Source organism: Protopterus annectens, chromosome 2.part1 (genome assembly GCF_019279795.1).
Source record: "Protopterus annectens isolate FY-2018-M chromosome 2.part1, PAN1.0, whole genome shotgun sequence".
Classification (NCBI taxonomy): domain Eukaryota; kingdom Metazoa; phylum Chordata; order Ceratodontiformes; family Protopteridae; genus Protopterus; species Protopterus annectens.
Genome location: NC_056729.1, coordinates 830,671,119 through 830,691,804, shown reverse-complemented (window position 1 = coordinate 830,691,804; position 20,686 = coordinate 830,671,119).

The window sequence follows — 20,686 nt, the reverse complement described above, 5'->3', positions numbered from 1 at the left end:
TTGCACATTTGACTGTTTTACAACTACATACTGAAATTTAGATTCCTCAGTACACAGTGTAGGTTTTAAGTCTGCACCTGTTAGCCTTTTACATTTCTCAGTACATTCACAGCTACATACAGCTGTAATTGAAAGGACAATGCTGGCAAACAAACAAGTAAAACACATTCTGATGGAAATATGTACTGTTGCTTTATTTCAGTTATTTGACATGCCCATTCTAAAGTATGCAGACTAGCAGTGCTAAATCAGTTCACCTCAGTTAATGCATTTTGCAGGACATACACATTTCTATTTTTCAGGTACAAGTGAGATGATACACACCAGTGTTTGGGATCACCTTTATTAATTTTGGCATACATATCTGTGTACAACTCTGAAATCCACAATTACTATTCCTGCATGATCTGCACGGGGGAATGCTTTTCATTACTAAGTGTTACTGTACCCTGACATGGCACTTTCTTGGCAAGTTCACTCAGACACACTCATAAATATTATAATATTCCTCTCCTGCATATTGCACCTTGTTTGCTACTGACATCTGTATTACACAGCAGCTGGGAATGGTCCATTGTAACGCTGGCAGCCTGACACAGGCATTTATTCCTGACTTTTACAGCACAATTATATATATACAGGCAGTACTAGCATTACTATATTTTTGATTTCTTACTGCTAATATTAGGAGGTATTCTGTACTCACCATACTGCCGATGCAGCCAGGCCAGTTGCTGGGCATGAGCCTCAACATTCTGGGACCTCTCAGCAGCAGCTGTATGGGGAGACATGACATATTAATCACACCTGCACAGTCACAAGTTGAACTTTTTCCATACTTATCTAGAGATACATAAGACTGCATACTTACAGACAGGTGGGACATCCTGCACTCGGGCTTCTTGGATCCATTGGTCCAAGAGTGCACCCCTACTCCACTTCAGGTCATTATGATGGTGACGTACCTGCTCACCAGTCTGGAGTATGCCAGTGGCACTGGTGAGATCACTTGCAAACTGGTCCCAGGCCTCTTCTTTGTATCGCGAGCCCTGGTACTGGCCCTGCAACAGCCTGCCATCATGTTTTTTTTACTAGGAGCCCAACCATGACCCTGGACTCTTGGATGCCCCAATGTTGACCTCGGAAGCAAACACCTTCACTGACACCAGACATTTTCGTCCTTCTATGAGCAATCCAAAATGGTTATGGCTGTATTCCCACCTCTGCGGTTTAAATAGGGCAGTTTTCTCACACTTTTTCTTGATTGGCTGGTTTTAATATGCTGAACTATGCTTAGCTCTGTGCAAATCCACATAGCAGTGCTTAAACCAGGTAAGCACAGCTGAAAGCTGGTAAGCAATGCTTACACTAGCAAAGCATTGCTTAAATCTATTTTTTCATTAAATTTATAAAGTACTTTCTACAGTTATGTTTTACATATTCCCACCTCTACTGTGCTATATAAGAGCTATATGATTGACATCTATCATTCAAATTCCTTAAAAGTTTTTAAATAAATTGGCCGAAGGGTATTTGAACTGTGTATGCTCTACATGCTAAACCATGGCAGTACCACTATGCTACAGCCACTTGATGACATTTTGTATCACAGTAGTACTTGTCTATCATTTTCAGGATTTCAGCCAGACGAAGCATAGCTGTGCGCTGTGCAAACAAGCTGTGCACTGCTTAAATTTCAGATTTATTTGATGAAAAAAATACATTTTATGTATTTTTATTGCTTTCCTCTTGACCTACTGCTTCCATGCATGTAGGGCAAAAGTGCATACATTCTGGGATGTGCACTTGAAGTCTGCTGCCTTCTAGGTGTTTGTGTTTTGTTTTTTGTTTTTTTTCATTGTCCGCGGACACTGAAATGTTAGCTACTTACATTTCAGTGACTGCAGACACTGGTTTAGTGTATAATTATTTATTATTTATTTATTTATTTATTTTAAATTTGTTTACCGAGAAAGTCCATCTGGACACATGTTCTTTTTCAGCGGAGGCCCGGGGAGAAAAGCTCCAGGTTAACAGAGAATACACATAAGAAATTAAATTCATACAGATAATACAAACAAGAAACTCTAAGAATAAAGTTAATACTAACTATGCATCTAGGTATACAAAAATCAGTTGCACGATCAATAAGAGATTAAGTTTACATACTGTTTCCAGTAAAATACAATCGTATGAGTCTACAATCAAGGACATAACAATGTTAATAATACAGCCAGGCTCTAATATTATATAAATTGACACTTGTCTGTGTCACAAAGTGCCGTGTGGCACTTTCTGAGCGAAGGGGGTGTGTTACATTTGCAGGCACTGTGGACACGTGCCCCCTGCACTCGTTATTTGGTTCATGTCTGTTTAGATTAAATAGCAGCACGCCTTCATGCATATGCAAGGCGTGCTGCTATTCTAGATGGACATAAATCACTCTGTGCAAGAATAGTCTTATTCTTGCATGTAGATTCGTGAATCCTGGGGACAGTGACAATAATCCTTACACCACACAGCTTAGCCCACATATAGCACTGTATGCATCAATTATATTCTATGTGTTTTTCATAATAAGGGTAACACTAACTTGAATTTGATAGTCCATACTGTTGCTGGCTGGCCACCAACACTATCACCAGTCATGGAAGGACTAATACTGGGAGCTGCAATGACATCATGGGGCAGTTCACCACTAGACTGATGCATGATCATATTGTGCAGAATGCAAACATGTTGTAAACATCCTACATGCAGTAGCAAAATCATATTGAAGGGCACTAGCAGACTCATCCAGGCAATGGAAATAGACTTTCAGCAGGCCAAAGACTTGCTTGATGATAATCTGTGTTTGCAACATGGTGGTACTGTACCTTTCTTTGTAAGGTCCCATAGGATTCCATACAGGGATCATTAATGAAGGCTCAACTGGACAGCTGACATCATCTGGAAAACACATGAAAAGCAAAGAAAAAAGGAAAGGAAAAGAAAAGAAAAGAATAGAAAAGAAAATGGGGGCGGCACAGCAAGGGAAGGGTGGTTTAGTACTAAACAATAATTATTGCAAACATGTTTACTTATGAACAAGGTGACCATGGGTAATCTTTCTATGCAAGAACAGGAGGAAGAGTGAGCTTGTGTGCCAGATATGGGAATCATAGTACTGCCAGGATGCTGGGCAAACATGTTAGTGATCCCATGCATCACACACTACCCAGAAGTTAATGGAACGTAGCACTTCCTATTTCATTACTACTCTTCCTGTGTTCCTGATGTGGGCATAATGCAATCTATCACACCAAGCCACTCAAAGAAATGCATCATCCTTTAGAACAGGGGTGTCCAACCTTTTCAGTTGCAAGGGCCGCATTGAGTCAACAGAAATGGTCTGAGGGCAAGTGAGGACCAAAAAAAAAAAAAAAAAGGTCTCTCACATAAACTGAAGAGCAAAAAAAAAAAAAAAAAAGGTTTTTGATTGAACAAAAGAAGCTCAGTTTTTTCAATGGTCCATATGCCCAGGTATACAGGCTAATCAAAAAAAAACAAAACAAAAAGAAATACTGCTAGCACAGTGATTCCCCCTGTAGACTACTTGAAAACTAATTGGCTGCCATAGCTAACAGTTAGCAGCCATCAGAACTACAAATACAGCAAGAATGAATATTTTTAAATTGTTATATTAGCGGACCGGAGTTCGCTGTGGCAACTAACCAGGATAAGCCGCCTTAAAAAGACACAACAACAACAACATATTCAGCAGCTATTGCCAGCTGCCATTCATTAACTTGCATAACTTAAGTCTCAAATGTTGCTTAGTGGAGTAACACACAGCAGTGCAAGTGGATAGTGCCAGACTTTAAGCTTCTGATGAGCATTCTGTCATTTCATCCCCAGTTATATTTAATAACAGTTCGCTTTCCTCAGTTCTGATTAGATAGGTAGGATATGCTTTTCCTTGCGTTGCCACTGTGCAGCACCATGTGGGTCCTAAATGTTTTCAGCTGTACAACATTTAGCACTCAGACTTAATTGGAATCAATCTTGGCATGCGGTGAAGTCCGTTTTGTGTGTTTGTGTTTGTGTGTATGTGTGCGCACACACACAGCAGTGGTAGTGCAGGATCCATGCACTGCCTTATCTGTCTACCAGTAATCCAGTTTTGCAAACTTTGTAATGCACCAGCCATTTTGCATCAGTGGATACTGGAGTTTTAAAATATTTAAAAATTATAACAGCTGTACTGTTTCATTAGCTGAAAACTGCACTTTCAGTGGATGTACAGTACTGTGTTTATACAAGACTTAAACATGTCAGCTTACAGATTGCTTTAATAAAGTTTAATTCTTTCAAATATACATATATATATATATATTGCTGCAGCTAAAAAAATCCCTGACTACAAGCAATGTGGTACAATATTGCTTAAATGTGTATGATATGGTAAATAAGTTTTTCAAAGTCACTTTTACAGGATAGAGGAGGAACTATCATTTGCTGTGAGAATAATGACTATTCAACAGGTACCCTTTCCCATCAAACCACACACACACACTCACACACACAAATAAGACTACATAAATTCATTAGTTTAGCAAACTTTAGTGACAGTAGAATTTGATCAGCCCAGTTAACTAAAAGGCATGTAACTTTTCAGACATGCACAAATTCAAATTCCTATTAGAATTAGAACAAATCTAACATCTGTTTTACATACACATACAATACATAATGATATTAATAGTGCATCTCTTTTTAAGCTCAATGGTTAATGACATTAATTTCCTAAAAACTAGCTTCAGCTCTTGAGTTACTTTCATTTGACCTGATTTTTACTGAACTAGAATTAAACTGAACCTATTTTAGGAGCTTTTCCATTAATCTTGCAAAACTGCTATTAACAAAATAAGGTCTACTAGAGACACACATTTCAACTGATCCTGATGTTCAGGGATATTTATGATCTTGGCTCAGAATGTTGCTCTGTCCCTCCCAATCCCAGATAAAACTGATGATTTTTAGGAAGAAAGGGTGGTGGATTATACAAAATAAAAATAACACTAATTAGGGCTGCAGAGTACTTTTATTTCAGAAAAATGTGTATTAATTCAAATTCTCTTACTATGTCATATTCACAAGTTAAAAGAACTATTATTTTCAAAAGTGTCCCTTCCCTGATCATCAGATATGATTAGAAATTCAATTTATTTTAAGGTTTGCTGCTTTTATAGGACTCACAGTCATCCAAAAAGAAGAAATAAAGAAAGCAAGAAAGAAGGGAAAAAAAACATTGTTAATGCTGTGATTCAGCTCCCACCATTAAAGCAAATAAATATACCATTCAAATGTATTCAAGTCTTAACACTAAAATACCTCTACCAGAACTCATGTGTTCCACCTGCACTCTGCTAGAGTGTTAAGGGTACATACACACAAATATTATGTGGAACAATTCAAGAACAGTCTGGCTGTGTCATACCTCGACCACAGCAGCACCTATGTGCCCTGAGCCACATTCACTCTTCTCCTACAACTAAACCTAACCCAAACAAGTGCCCCAGGTCTGCCACAACTGGAACAAACTTATACATACTGTTTGCCTCAATGTAAGGTTAAGAAACTTGTAGCATGACCCATATTTATAGCTTAACCTCCAAGTAGTCCTGCAAGCCAGCAACACCATTTTTCTGGGAAAGGCTCCACAGCAGAGAAACAGAAATTCAATAAATTACAAGATTAGGGTGCTTTTCCTGAAACATTAAATAAAGTTAAGATCAAAAACAATAAACCAGCAGCAATTGTTATTTCACAAAATTCCACAAACTATGAATAATAAATTCAACGAAAGATGATACTCATGAGGCTATCCCATTTCATTTTATGAAGCTGCATATCTGAATCACTGTATGGCGTGGATTACAGACAGCAGTGTTGCACAGCAGGGCACTCCTACAGTGCACCCTTATATTACTTAGTGCTGGAGCTTGGAAGAACTTCCTTTAATAATTTTCTGATTATGAAAAATGATAGCTCAAAGTTCCCAGTAGCTGTCTACAGCCACTGACACTGTGTCCACAGATACTGAGCAGAGTTCTGTCCAGGCTTGTGACACTAATGCCTTTTAAAGAATATACTTGCCCAGCTATAGTTTCACAGTGCACTACTAGAAGAATGATTTTCTGAATGTGTGTGTGTATGTTTGATAATCCCACTGTTGTCACCGAAAAGCTATACTAACTTTAAATAATTTTGTGCAATGAATGTTTTGTACAGGAATGCATCTGAACATATCTTTAACTACAGACCGGTAAAGAATTTTGCAATTCTTAAAATCCTATTATTTATGCATTTGTTTACTTTTGCTAACTTGGTTCAGTCCACTAGGTAGACCCTATTCCCAGAGAAGGTCCAAGCTAGTATTCTGAAAGCTAAGTCTATAAAGCTGCAGTATGTAGCAGTCTCTTCTTTAAGTCATTATGAAAACTGTGTAGCAAACTCTGGTTACTGTAGATTTAGCGACTTACCGACTTACAGGAGATGTGTAGTCAGTGTATTAAATTAATAAATATAATAATCCATCACAATCCTCTTCTTTCAAGCTGTTTATCACGAATGTATCTAGCGGCAAAAAAAACCGGACGGTGCTTTGGCGCAGACCAGCTGAAAGACGCTGGCATGAAAAAAAAAGGGAAACAAGTACTGTGGCGCATGCGCACAAAGGCTAAAGGACGCGGATATGAAAACACACGTAAAAAAAGTTTAATTACTACTTAACTGTTCTTAACGCGGGCCACATGGAAGAGCTCTGAGGGTTGGACACAACTGCTTTAGAAGGCACATATGATTCTGGTTTGGTCCTGCAGTGACACTGGCAGAAAAATATACTGACCCACTTGTACCAAGAAAATATCGAGGAACTGCTAAAGTATCCTCAAGGCAGAAGACTAAGATATATCCAGTGTGTCACCATTCTGTCTCTGAATGGTCCCTGTGGCAAATATAATGAGGCCAGTACATACCTTAGTATCCTCAGGTATAGGAAGGACAGGCATCCTCCCAGCTAGCTGTTTGCTATCCACTCTTACTAAAGTCCTATGTATCACAAACAGGAGAGAAGATGGCTATTTGGTTTAAGACGTTCTGCAGCTTTTCTAGTTTGATCTCATTATTCCTTCATTTGATACAGTCATTGAAGGCTACTATTTAAAAGCATAACTGGTCTTTATGAATTGCATCAAGGCTGTTCTTAGGTGTCTAAGCACTATGACAATGAATAACATGCTATACTTCCAGTGAGTGTGACAAGTAAACCAATTACAAAAAATATATATTTTAACTTATTGGTGTTTTCTAGGCAGAACAGACAATATCCAACTCTAATTTTGAAGGCATTTCTAGATTATATATTTGGCTGTGGGGTCATTTTTTTCTTAGGACTCCATTCCAAAAATTAATCACTTTTGAAGGAATTTAATTCTGGAAGGTCAGACATGCATGCCATATGCATGAAAAACATACATCCATTATCACTGTCATTGAACAAATCAATATTCTTTCAATGCAGTACCCATCACAAGTGAGGCAAAAGGCAGCCTCTCCTTATCTCTCAACTTTTTTTTATTTCACTATTTTATGATTTTTCAAGTTGAATTAAATGCAAAGTATGAAAACTAAAACAAAAATTTGTATGGCATTGCAGATAAAATAGTCGCTTATAGTACAAGAATTGCAAAAGCAATTTATAAAATTATGTATTATTTAGTTACGTTTTATAATATCTAAACTGGTGATGATGACTGAACTGCATATTTTAGTAATAAATGTCCTAACTATAAATATATATATATATATATATATATATATATATATATATATATATATATGTATACATGCACAACCACACACACACACACACACACACACACACACACACACACACACACACACACACACACACACACACACACACACACATGCAGTGGTCTACCCATTTCTAAATTATATCCTTAAAAGGAATACATTCACTATATCAAAAGGGACTTAATTTCAAATCCGAGAAGATTGACAGAAAACATACTTTCTGGGGATGTCTCACTGCACCCTCCATGTGGTGGATTGCAGCCCCCCCCCCCCACTTGTAACTTATATATGCCAACTCTGAGATCACAATCCATTTGGGGAAGGGCAATAACAAGCTACTGGCTTTTTTTGTACTTCTAAAAGAAGTCAAAAGCCAATGGATTTGACTTTTCATGTTTTGAACTTTTGTGGTTGATCTGTTTGGATTTGAAATTGCATCATTTGGGTATCTCATTTAAAATATATAATACACTAATATTGATATTGATTGAGTCTGGTAGTCCATATGTAATTACAATTTTCTTTAGTCTATAATGTATAATTTTGTATTTTTCCAATAATAATGAAAGACATATACAATTAATTACCCATCCGGATTCAATAAAATCTACATGGTCTGTTTACATGGTAGCACACCGTTTTGGATTTAGTAAGCATCTCTACATGGTATGTAGAGCCACACAAAGCCATGCAAACAAGGTAAACTCCATGCCATGCAAATTACAGCATACGCAGCTGAATTGTATGCTAATCAACTAATCAGAGATGGAAGAGCTATTCAACAAGTTATAAATCAACAGTTTAAACTCAGTGCTGGTTTTTCCTGCAAATTCCAAAACCTATTGTAATACAGCCAAGGAAAGGAGTCTACATAGAAACAATGTTAGGAGCTGCTGTTGCTTTAATTCATGTGTATGTGCAACAGGCTGAAGTCTATGCTGCAGTTGCTGCTGCTGCTAATAGACCAAGGTGAAGAAGAATTTTCGCACCCCAGGCAACTTATCACAACCTACATGATGTGGAAATTGTAGAGTGCTACATGGTGGATAGAAACACACTACAGGAACTCTGCAAACTCTGTCATTCTCAACTTAGAGCCAAGATAAATCAAGGGGAACCTACCCCAATGGAGACAAAGGTATGTGTAACACTTAGAATCTTAGCTACAGTTGCCTTTTAGAGACCAACAGTGGACAAGCTAGGGGTGTCAAAGGCATCAGCTTTCAAGATCCTCCATCAGTTCTTGAATGCTGTGCTCCAACATGCCATTGACCACATATTTTTTCCCTGTACTACTGAGGATAGGGCCAGAAATATGCAGGAGTTCTATCCTGTAGCACACTACCCTGAAGTACTGGGTGCCATAGATTGCACACACATAGAAATTAAGGCACCACCTGGGGAAGAGGGAAGGCTCTACATAAACAGAAAGAGCTTCCACTCTTTTAACTGCAAAGTCATGTGTAATGCCAAGGGAATCATCTTGAACATGTGTCCTGGCAACCCTGGCAGTTACAATGGTTCACATATCTGCCACACCTTCCAATTGTATTAGATGTTCTCTAGGGGACAATATTCCACAGGGTCATTTACTGGGGGATGCAGGTTATGCACTGGAACCATGGCTGATGACACCCATCAGAAATGCACACACACATCCACTGAAGAACTCCATAATGAGGCACACCCTCAACCCAGAAATACCATAGAGCATGTGTTTGGGCTGCTGAAGTCATGGTTCTAGTGCTTAGATGCATCTGGGGAAGCTCTTCTGTACAATCTACTGACATGTACTGAAATATTCACAGTATGTGCCATGCTACACAACATCATTTTGAGAAAACAGCTTCAACAGGATCAAAAAGGGGAAGAAGCAAACATCCCACCACCAATGCCAAGGTCAACACAACCACATACAGATGAAGAGTAAGAAGGGGAGCCAGCAGCTGCTGTGGGTATAGGCAGATAAAGCTGTGCTCAATATACCCTCGCATTGGCTAAGAGACAATGCATAGCACACTCACTGACCATCTAAGGGGCCAAAAACTTCCTTCTATGCACATACATATAGTGACATTAATGCCAGGCAATGCTCACAATCTTTAAATCCCCATGTAATGCTTGTGTACTGCTAGCATCAGACAAAGTCAGCCTTGAGCTAAAACTGTTGCAACTGCTGGATTTGCAAGGTAAGAAATGAACCTGGAGTGTATTGTGTAATAATCCTACCCAATTTGGCTTTGTCAAGGGCAGATCCTGCCTTTTGAACTTGGTCAACTTTTTTGAAACAGTCACTAAGGCCATTGATGAGGGTAAGGCAGTTCACACAGCCTACCTTGACCTTGCAAAAGCCTTTGACACAATACCCCACTCGGGCATCATAGACAAACTCACCAGCTTAAATGTAAACCCATATGTCACAAGATGGGTTGCAAACTGGCTCAAGGACAGAACCCACAGGGTCAGAGTTGCTGGAGCTATGTCAGACTCTAAGCCGGTCACAAGCGGTGTCCCAAAGGGCTCAGTCCTGGGACCCCTCTTGTTCGGCATTTATTTTTCCGAGGTACAGGCAAACATAGGAGGATTGTGGCTGACAAAGTTCGCAGATTACTGCAAACTGGGCGCCATAATTGATACTTCAGCGGACACAAACATCCTTCAGAGAGGCCTCATAGAAATGGATAATTGGTGCCAGAACCATGGCCTTAAGCTGAACGCCAAAAAAAGTATAGTCATACCCTTTGGGAAAAACAAGGTACCCACAAATTACCACATAGGTGGTAATCCATTAAGTACGGAAGAGGTAATCAGGGACCTAGGGACCCAGGTTGACAGTAACCTCTCATTTGACACTCACATTGCCAAAGTGGTTAGGAAGACCTTCTATATTGCCCACCTTATCATGAAGGGTTTCACATCTCGATCAAGAGAGGGCATTGTGCCCCTGTACTCTTCTCTTATCAGGCCAATGATTGAGTACAATGCCCCATTTGGGATGTATCTTACCCGACACCTGCAGCAGTTGGAAAGACCCCAAAAGTTCCTCACCAAAAGGATAAAGGGTCTTAAACATATGTCATATGCTGCCCGACTGAAAAAACTCCAGCTCTATTCAGTCGCATACCGCCTACTCAGAGGTGATCTGTGCCTGACGTACAAGGCCATGTCCAATCCGGAATTAATGGACATGCTCCACCTCAGAAAATCCAAATCCATCAGAGCCATGAGAGCAAGAGACTTAAACCTCAACACAGAAATAAATAGGACGTGCTGGAGGGACAGATTCATAACCCAGAGGCTCCCTACACTCTGGAACAGAATCCCAATCCATGTTAGGCAGAGCCCCTCACTAACTCTATTCAAGAGAAATCTTGACGAGTGGATGGGAGATCATAGGTTTACCCCGGGGGTCATCTCTGTGTCACTACTAGACAGAGGCACAGTAAACTAAACCCTAAATGGGCATAGTATTCTCATCCTAAGGGGTGGTGAAAGCCACACACACTCTGGCTAGGCTTATAAATGCCCTAGGGCAGATAGCCTAGTACGAACTTATGAACCTATGAACCTATGACTGGCATATCCTTGCATTTTGATACTTGGTAGTGTAAGCAAGTAAAAGGTGGGAGATTTGTACAGAAATGACCTTAACATGTGACAGCAGAGACTTATGTGACTTATATGTGTCCATTATTAAGTAGTACGCCTCAGGCATCAAATACTCACACAGTCATACCTCTCAAAAGTAGTGATGGTCACTAGATGCCCTAAGTTTAGCACTGTACATTTGTACTGGAAAATCATTAAAAATAGAAGTTATAAAGTAATGATATACATTACAGTTTTAGATATCACAACCCTCACAAGATCATAAACAAAAAAAGATGTAAAATGTTGATGCTATCAACTGTCTACCTTTCTAAGATCAATATAAGTTAAAGGTGCAATTACCAGTTCAACATCACAAATGCGGATATACTAAGCACTAATTCAGCTATGCACCCTGAGCATCAGATACAAAGCTTATGTATCCCTGTATCCAAAAGATACAAAGCAGGGATATGGCACAGTTGTCATCACTTGCACAGGGTGCTGGGGGGGCAGAAAGCCTAGGCTGACACAAAAGGTTGGTGAGTGTGTGTGTGAGTAAGCAAGAGAAGCAGGCAGGCATTTGGATAAACCAAAAAATGGCCAGTAAGACAAAATCAGTTTTAACCTGCATAGCTGAACCATGCAGCTGTTTTGTGTGTGTGTGTGTGTGTGTGTGTGTGTGTGTGTGTGTGTGTGTGTGTGTGTGTGTGTGTGTGTGTGTGTGCGCGCATGTGTGTGTGTGCGTGTGTGCGTGTGTGTGTGTGTGTGTGTGTGTGTGTGTGTGTGTGTGTGTGTGTGTGTGTGTGTGTAAGGGTCCTCCAGGTGAAATTGGTGTGGAGTGTCTGCATGGACACAGTCAAGATCTGTGCTAGCTCTACATCTTGGTATATCAGACAGTGTTAGCTGTGCATGATAGAGGTGGCAGTTCATCATTGTTTTCCCAGACCACAAAAACTGGCTCTGCCAGGAGGAACACTGGTCAGATGCACTGCTGCTACCTGAATGTGACTGATATCTGCTGGATGAGCTCGCCTCACAAATATGCCCAGGACCATGACCCCATGCCCTGACACATCTGGGTGTGAATAGCTCACCCACTGATGGAGCAGTGGAAGCACTACCACTATGGGAGTGTGATTAGGCATGGCCACATTGGCTAACAGCAGATGATGTGGCTGACCTATGTCCAGGAGGATGCCATCCACCTCCCAGTAGACATTGAATCACAGACACTGCTCACTCCTATGTGTCATTCATCTGATCCATTGAATCGGAAACATGGTAGAGGCAGTCACACATGTCAGCTTTTGTCACATCTACAAACCCAAGCATTTTTCTGGAGCACCTATGGAATGTGCCTGTGCCTCCATGACTGCCCTAAACATATGTCAAGTGGCACGGGAAAAGATACTTGGATTAAGTGGATGATGGACAGCAGGCCTCCTCTGAGCAGCCCTAACAATCCTCCTGTGTGGCACCTCACCCACACTTTGGCTACATCCAGAGTCAACAGGCACTGAAGCCACAGTAACCACACTTCCCTGATCAATTGTCTTGCCTTCCACCTGCCCAATATCTGTGGGCACACTGGAATAGGTAGGTTTAGGCCTACTGGCTGTTTCTGATGGAATTTCAGGGGATGGCTGTATGTCAACTTCAGTATCAGATTCAACATCTGTACCCCCCTGACTGTGCTCTGTTCGGCCACTATCATTATTAGAGTCTGCTGATACTCTGACATCAGGTAATAGAAGTCCCACACTTCTACTATCAGGATCACCTGTGATAATAAGCAGCAAACACAGGAAAAAATCAATACCTAAACTAATATACTCTAATATATTCCAACACAATAACAGTGCTGCATCCATTAGACAGCACAGCAATACACACAACAGTCCTGACATCAGCATCACATACTAAAATATTTCTCTGAATTGCTCATCAGTACTGAGATAAAAATGTTTGGCTTACCATTTGCAGATGAGGGTATCCTGTGTATGACAGATGGTCCTGGAAGAAGTTAAGCAAAAAAGTAAGGACAGCATTACCACAATTAACAGTAACACAGGGAGTAATACTTTTTCCCCTTTATATGTCCATCAACTATGCTTTCAACAAAAACTTGGATGACAACTTCAACCAAAGCTAATCAATCAGAAGTGTTGTTGACTGTAGCAATCTTCAACCCCCCCAAAAAAAATGTGTGAAACAGAAGTAATGTATTGATTTAAATTGTTTTACTATACAACAGTATTCAACAACCGAGATACAAAAGCCTACCTAGACGATTTTCCTGGGAAATGCTTCCTGTCCCTGAAACAGTCGCTCCAATTTCAAGGACATGCTGTTCTGTACTTTCCAGGGAGCTGTCTGGATCCCTGACATTGGACATGAACTCTTCATTTGGTGTTACTGGTTGCTCTGTAGCAGACCCCACCCCCAGTACCCATCTGATTACACCCCACTGCAGTCACTCTCCTCAGTGCAGATGAGACCATGTCAGTGGTCCTATGACACACCTGTTCAAATGTACTGTTGTGGCCACCCGCAGCATTAACATGGTCGACAATCTGCTATCAGATCTGCATTCTGCATGACATTTCTCCTCATACCCTTTCAAGCAGGAAGGCACCATGTTGCCTAAAAGGTTAAACAATGACCTAATTTTCAGCATCAGTGAAGGGTGGTCTTTGAGGAGTGAGACACCTGGGTGTCATAGTCCTAGGTGTCCTAAAAGACAACAAAAGGATAATATACATAAGTATCACATAACTACAAAATAAATGTTCCCAGAAAAAAAAAAAAAAACTAGCATTTCATATTACTCACTGGAGAAACATAAAACAGGCTAGAGATCTGAAATGCAAACAGGCTGGATGCAAAAAAGGAGAATAACAATAGCAACATATCCTTGTTTGTGCCATAACAGAAATGCAGATTTCCTCACCCACCCCCAAAAGAATAGGCAAACGACACATTTTGCTAACAAACCATCAAAGTGCTATCAAATGAACTGTCCTTTAAACATGTCTACAGATTTAACACAGAACATTCCATTTTAAGGTATTCACAATGATGTATATATGTGAAATGCCCTGACAAACATGCCGATGACAACATTACACTTCTAATTAATTCATACAGATAAATGTCTAAAAGCCTTTGCTACCTTTTTTTTCTTAAATACATTCTAGCATATGTAGTATGTGGCTGACAAAATGCAAGCATACCTACTCAAGTTCAGTAATCCTATGTGCAAGATATATCCCAAAATAATAGCCTCTTTTCTGTGTTCTCCATATGAACAAGTCTCCTCATCTTCACATGGTTGCCCTTTTATGGTGTAGAGTCAGGGCTGTTAACACAGGGAAAATGCAAACTAGGTGTGAATTCATTAGAATTGCTGAATCCCAAATACTTGGCTCTGTGTTGCAAATGTAGACATAGTGCAGGCACTCCCTCAGTGTTTAAAAAAATACAAGAAAGTGCCAAAGGTATGAAAATACAACAAAAAGGCCAGCAAAAAATGTAAAAATCAGCAGCTTGCACTTTATTAACAAGAATGTCTCAAGTCTCTAGCGCTTCGGTAAGAAATGCCTTCTAGGAGTACATCAGTAAGGAAAAAAACTATGGTATATTATACAAATATTAACTATCAATTATAAAACACAACTAATTAATTAATATCTAAAACATTAAATACTATATTTCTATTATACTTAGAAAACAATTATATCAAAAGTTTCCATGAACATTCAGTATTAAGTCCACAAAGGATTAAAGTATTGTATTTTAAAATATAAATACTTTCTTTATATAAGAAATTATGTTTATTCTTAAACTCAGAGTTGCCAACACCCCAATTAACTTTTTCTAGGATGCTGGCTTACAGCGAGTCTGGATTGCTATTGTGAAACAACTTAAAATGCATGACAACAGGACTAGCAACTTTTTCCATTTTTATGTCTCTAATGTGCTCCTGCAGTCTCATTTTAAAACTTCTCTTAGTTTCACCTATATAAAAGAGACTGCAGGAGCATCTAAGAACATAAATAACTTTAGATGTTGCACAAGTAAAATGTTCTTTAGGACTAAAGGGAACACCATTGACATAACTAAAAAAAATTAACAATATGTTTGCATGGTGAGCATCTGGTACAGCCACTAGTGCCCAGTATAGCTAAAGTGTTGCATAACTTATCCACTGGCTTAACAAATTTATTGTGTACAATAATGTCCTGTATGTTCCTACCTCTTGTATACAAAAATATAGGAAATCTGCATAATGCATCACAAAATACTTTAAATTTGAATAAAAATCACCAAAAATGTTTGATTATCTTAACTTGTTCATGAGAAAAAACATTTTAAGAAATAACTATATACATTTGCCTAACTTCTAACTTATCTTGTCTAGTATTATTAGTAGTATATCTTCTGTAGTGTTTCATAACAGAGGTATTGGCTGCTGACAAATTATTCTGTACCAAATAATTATTTTGAAGTTTAATCAGTGCCTTCTGGATATCTTTCATGAAATAACCCCTTCTAAAGAACATATTTATAGAAATACACATTTCCTTGTATAATTAATTTTCATCAGTACATAGTCTGGAGACTTTCAATAACTCTTCATAGGGTAAAGAATCCAGCAGATGAGATGGATGGCAACTGGTTCTATGTAAGAAATTATTACTGTTGTCAAACTTTCGATGAATTTTGGTTTTAATTTTAACCCCACTATACCTGTTAAGTCAATATCCAGAAAATGTATAGTTTGGCCCGGTTGAAGTACATCAAATTTTATTTGAAACCTGTTTACATCCAAATCTTTAACAAAGGCAGATAAATTAGTCATCCCACCCATACACAAAAATACTAGGTCATCTATAAATCTATAATAGGAAACAACACAAGTTCTAAAAATATTATGTCTACATAAATATTCCACCTCATAAAGGCCCATAAAAAGATTAGCACAGGCAGATGCAAAAGATGCACCCATGGCAGTGCCCATTTTCTGAACATAAATATCTTCACAAAAACAAAAATAATTATTAGTAAGACAAAATTATATCAATTCTAATACATAATTACTTAGTGGACTGTCTCCTAAGAAAAACTTAATAGCTTCTAAACCATGTTGATGTTGAATAGAAGTGTATAGACTTTTAACATCAACAGACACCCAATACATATCTTCAGTCTACTCAATGACTTTAATTTTATCAAGAAAACCAAAAGAATCTTTTAAAAATGATGGTAACTTCATTACATAGGGTAATAAATAACTATGCAGAAATACACCTATGTTTCGTACAAAATAATGAGTGGAAGAGATAATGGGCCTTCCTGGGAGGTGTTGCCTTTATTTATTTTTTATATATTTAACATTTGTTGACTGGGGAAGTCCAACTTGGCTCCATAGAGCCTATTTTCAGTGGAGGCCTAGGGAGAAATGCTGCAATTGTATGTCTTTAGAATTTAGAAAAGTTTAGAAAAGAACAACTGTAAAGGCCGCAGAAATACCTCACTAAAAGAATCACAGGCCTAAAGCAGATGCCCTATGCTGACCGCCTTAAAAAACTCCAGCTATACTCTGTCGCATATTGTCTACTCAGAGGCGATCTCTGCTTAACATACAAGGCCATGTCAAACCCAGAGCTGTTGGACATGCTACACTTAAAGAAATCCCAATCACTCAGAGCCACACGCTCCAGGGATCTAAACCTTGTCATCACAATAAACAAAACATGCTGGAGGGATAGATTCCTGACCCAGAGACTCCCCAGACTCTGGAATAGATTGCCCATACATGTCATCAGAGTGCCTCTCTGGCCCTCTTTAAAAGGAACCTTGATGTTTGGATGGGAGAAAGGAAATTCACCCCAGGGATCATGTCAGTTGCCCTGCTAGACAGGGGTCCAGGGAAGTAAATAGTGTGGGAAGAAATACCCAGGGAATTGTTATGGCTAGGCTTGTATAGGCCCTAGGGCTGATAGCCTAGTACCAACCTATGAACCTATGTGGGAGGAAGCCAGAGTACTGGGAGGAAACCCTCACAAATGCAAGGAGAACATGCAAACTCCACACAGAAGGCACCCCAGCTGAGAACTGAACCAGTGAATCTCATGCTGTGAGCTGACAACATTAACCGCTGCACCACTGCACAGCCCACATGCTGCTCATGCTTTTTTGAAGCTTGAGTAAACAGTATAAATATGCTATTCAATTATTTTTATTATATGGCTTTTTATCTACATCTTGTTTAGAAAAATACCCAAGTCTGTAACCTTTAAAAAGTGAATGCTGAAATTCTTTTTGTGCATGTTGATAATCACTCACTGTTACCTTAGCATATACTTCAGTATTACTAAGATGTTCCATGCACATTTCCAGGTACTGATTAGCATGCATTACTGCTAAACAATTCCCCTTATCAGAGGGTTTAAAGACCAATTCATGTTGTTCCCTCAATATTTTTAAGAATTTTCCATTCATCTTTTGACAAATTGTAAGAAAAATAAGTCACTGTTTGCATACATTATTTACAGGTATGTTCTAAAGAAAAGTTGACCATAGCATAAAATTGTTGCGCACCCTCATGCAAAAAAGGTGGGACAAAATCACTGGAAAATTTTACAGATGTAGTGTCAAGATAGCAGTAACCATTTAACTCATCTATATCAGAAGAACATGAATAGAAACTGTCATCTGTATCTGAAATGTCATCAGTAGAAGTTAAAGTATCATTAATGCCAGCACCTGAATTATTTCTAGAAAAATAGTTAAGCAAAAATTTTCTACACATCCTATATACTTCATGTTTAAACATGCAGGGTCTAGGCATCACAGTAGGTACAAATTTAAGACCCTTATTTAAAATATACATTTGTATTTCACTCAATTCCACTCAATTTACACCAGAATCACAATGGACAAATTCAGTTCCATCTAGTCCTTTTGTTATGCTGTTGATAAGCTGCTCTATTACTAAAATTCTGTTGTTGGTGATGAAAAACATCTCCGGTGTTTCTTTCCGAATCCTCTGTTCTCTTACCATTCCGAAAATTATTGCTTAAATATTGAGGCTTTTGAGCTTGAGGCAAAGGTGGATATTGCTCATCATCTGTATCCCAGTCTGTATAGCCTCTAGAAGTGTCAGAAAACACTTGATGTGAACTGCCTTCACCATTGTAACTCCTTTTCACACTATTAGCAAGCTATTGACGTGGTTTTGTTTTGTTTGCTTTCCAAATGAAAGCCTTATGGTTACTGAAGTCCCTTGAATCTCTTTGTAGTTTTGTTTTTTCTTTTTCATGAGATCCTGTTCAAGATTAATCAGTTTGTCATTAATGACAACTAACTGGGTCTGTAAGTGAGTTGGGTTAATTTTAGTTGCCAAAGAATTACACAAAGTAGAAATGTCTTCCTTCAGCTTTCGTTGCAATAAAATGTCCCATTCTATAGAGATATTTACCCACTCCGTTGCACACCAATGGGTGGCTGCAATCTACCTATCCTGAAGCTGTTTTTCTGCTTCATCTGAAACATCAAAAGGTTTAGATGGATTTTTAAAGGCACGCAGCCCCCTCGGTGTAATGTCAAGCTGAATATAACATTGCAGGTTAAAAATGTTAAGATAAACTGCAGTTTCTTTTATCACACGCTGTTCTAGCTTGTAAATTATATCAGACACATCCATGGAAAAAGAAACAGACTGGTTCTTATCCACACAGTCAAAAGGATTGGCTATACATTGTTTACGACCATCTTCAATAAGATGTTCCCAGTTGATAAAATTCTGCTCACCTCTCAAACTAGTTCCTGAAGATGTCTTTAGGTTAGACAGCAGATACTGATCCATGCTTTTTTGAGTAGCATCCATACTCTCATATCTCAAAATCCTCAGTAGTTGGTTATTGGGATCACTGGCCATGTTGAAGCAACAGAAATACAACAAGAAAGTCCCAAAAGTATGAAAATATGACAAAAAGGCCAGTAAAAAAATAGAAAAATCACCAGCTTGCACTTTATTAACAAGAACGTCTGAAGTCTCTTGCGCTTTGGTAAGAAATGCCTTCTAGGAGTAAATCAGTAAGGAAAAAACAGTGCTTTTTATACAAACCTTAACAATCAGTTATAAACGCTTACTAATTAATTAATATCTAAAACATTAAATACTGTATTTCTATTATACTTTCTTTATATAACAAATTATGTTTATTCCTAAACTCAGAGTTTCTAACACCCCAATTAACTTGTTCTAAGATGCTGGCTTGCAGAGAGTCTGGATTACCATTGTGAAACAACTTAAAATGCAAGGGAACTGGACTAGCAACTTTTTCAATTTTTTATGCCTCTAATGTGCTCCTGCAGCCTCAGTTTAAAACTTCTCTTAGTTTCACCTATATAAGAGAGACTGCAGGAGCATCTAAGAACATAAATAGCATTAGATGTTACACAAGTAAAATGTCCCTTAGGACTAAAGGGAACACCATTGATATAACTAAAAAAATTAACAACATATTTGCATGCTGAGCATCTAGTACAGCCACTAGTGCCCAGTATACCTAAAGTGCTGTATAACTTATCCACTGGCTTAACAAATTTATTGTGTACAATAATGTCTTGTATGTTCATACCTTTTGTATACGAAAATATAGGAAATCTGCATAATGTATCACAAAATACTTTAAATTTAAATAAAAATGACCAAAAATGCTTGATTATCTTTACTTGTTCATGAGAAACAACATTGTAAGAAACAGCTATACACATTTGCCTAACTTCTAACTTATCTTGTCTAGTATTACTGCCAGTATATCTTCTGTAGTGTTTCATAACCGAGGTACTGGCTGCTGACAAATTATTCTGTACCAAAGAATTATTTTTAAGTTTAACCAGTGCCTTCTGGATATCTTTCATGAAATAACCCCTTCTCAAGAACATATTTATAGAAGTACACATTTCTTGTATAATTCCTTTTCATCAGTACATAGTCTGTAGGCTCTCAGTAACTCTCCATAGGGTAAAGAATCCAGCAGATGAGATGGATGGCAACTGGTTCTATGTAAGAAATGATTACTGCTGTCAAACGTTCGATTAATTTAGGTTTTAATTTTTCCTCCACTACACTTGTTAAGTCAATATGCAGAAAATGTATAGTTTGCCCATGTTGAGGTATATCAATTTTTATTTGAAACCTGTTTACATCCAAATCTTTAACAAA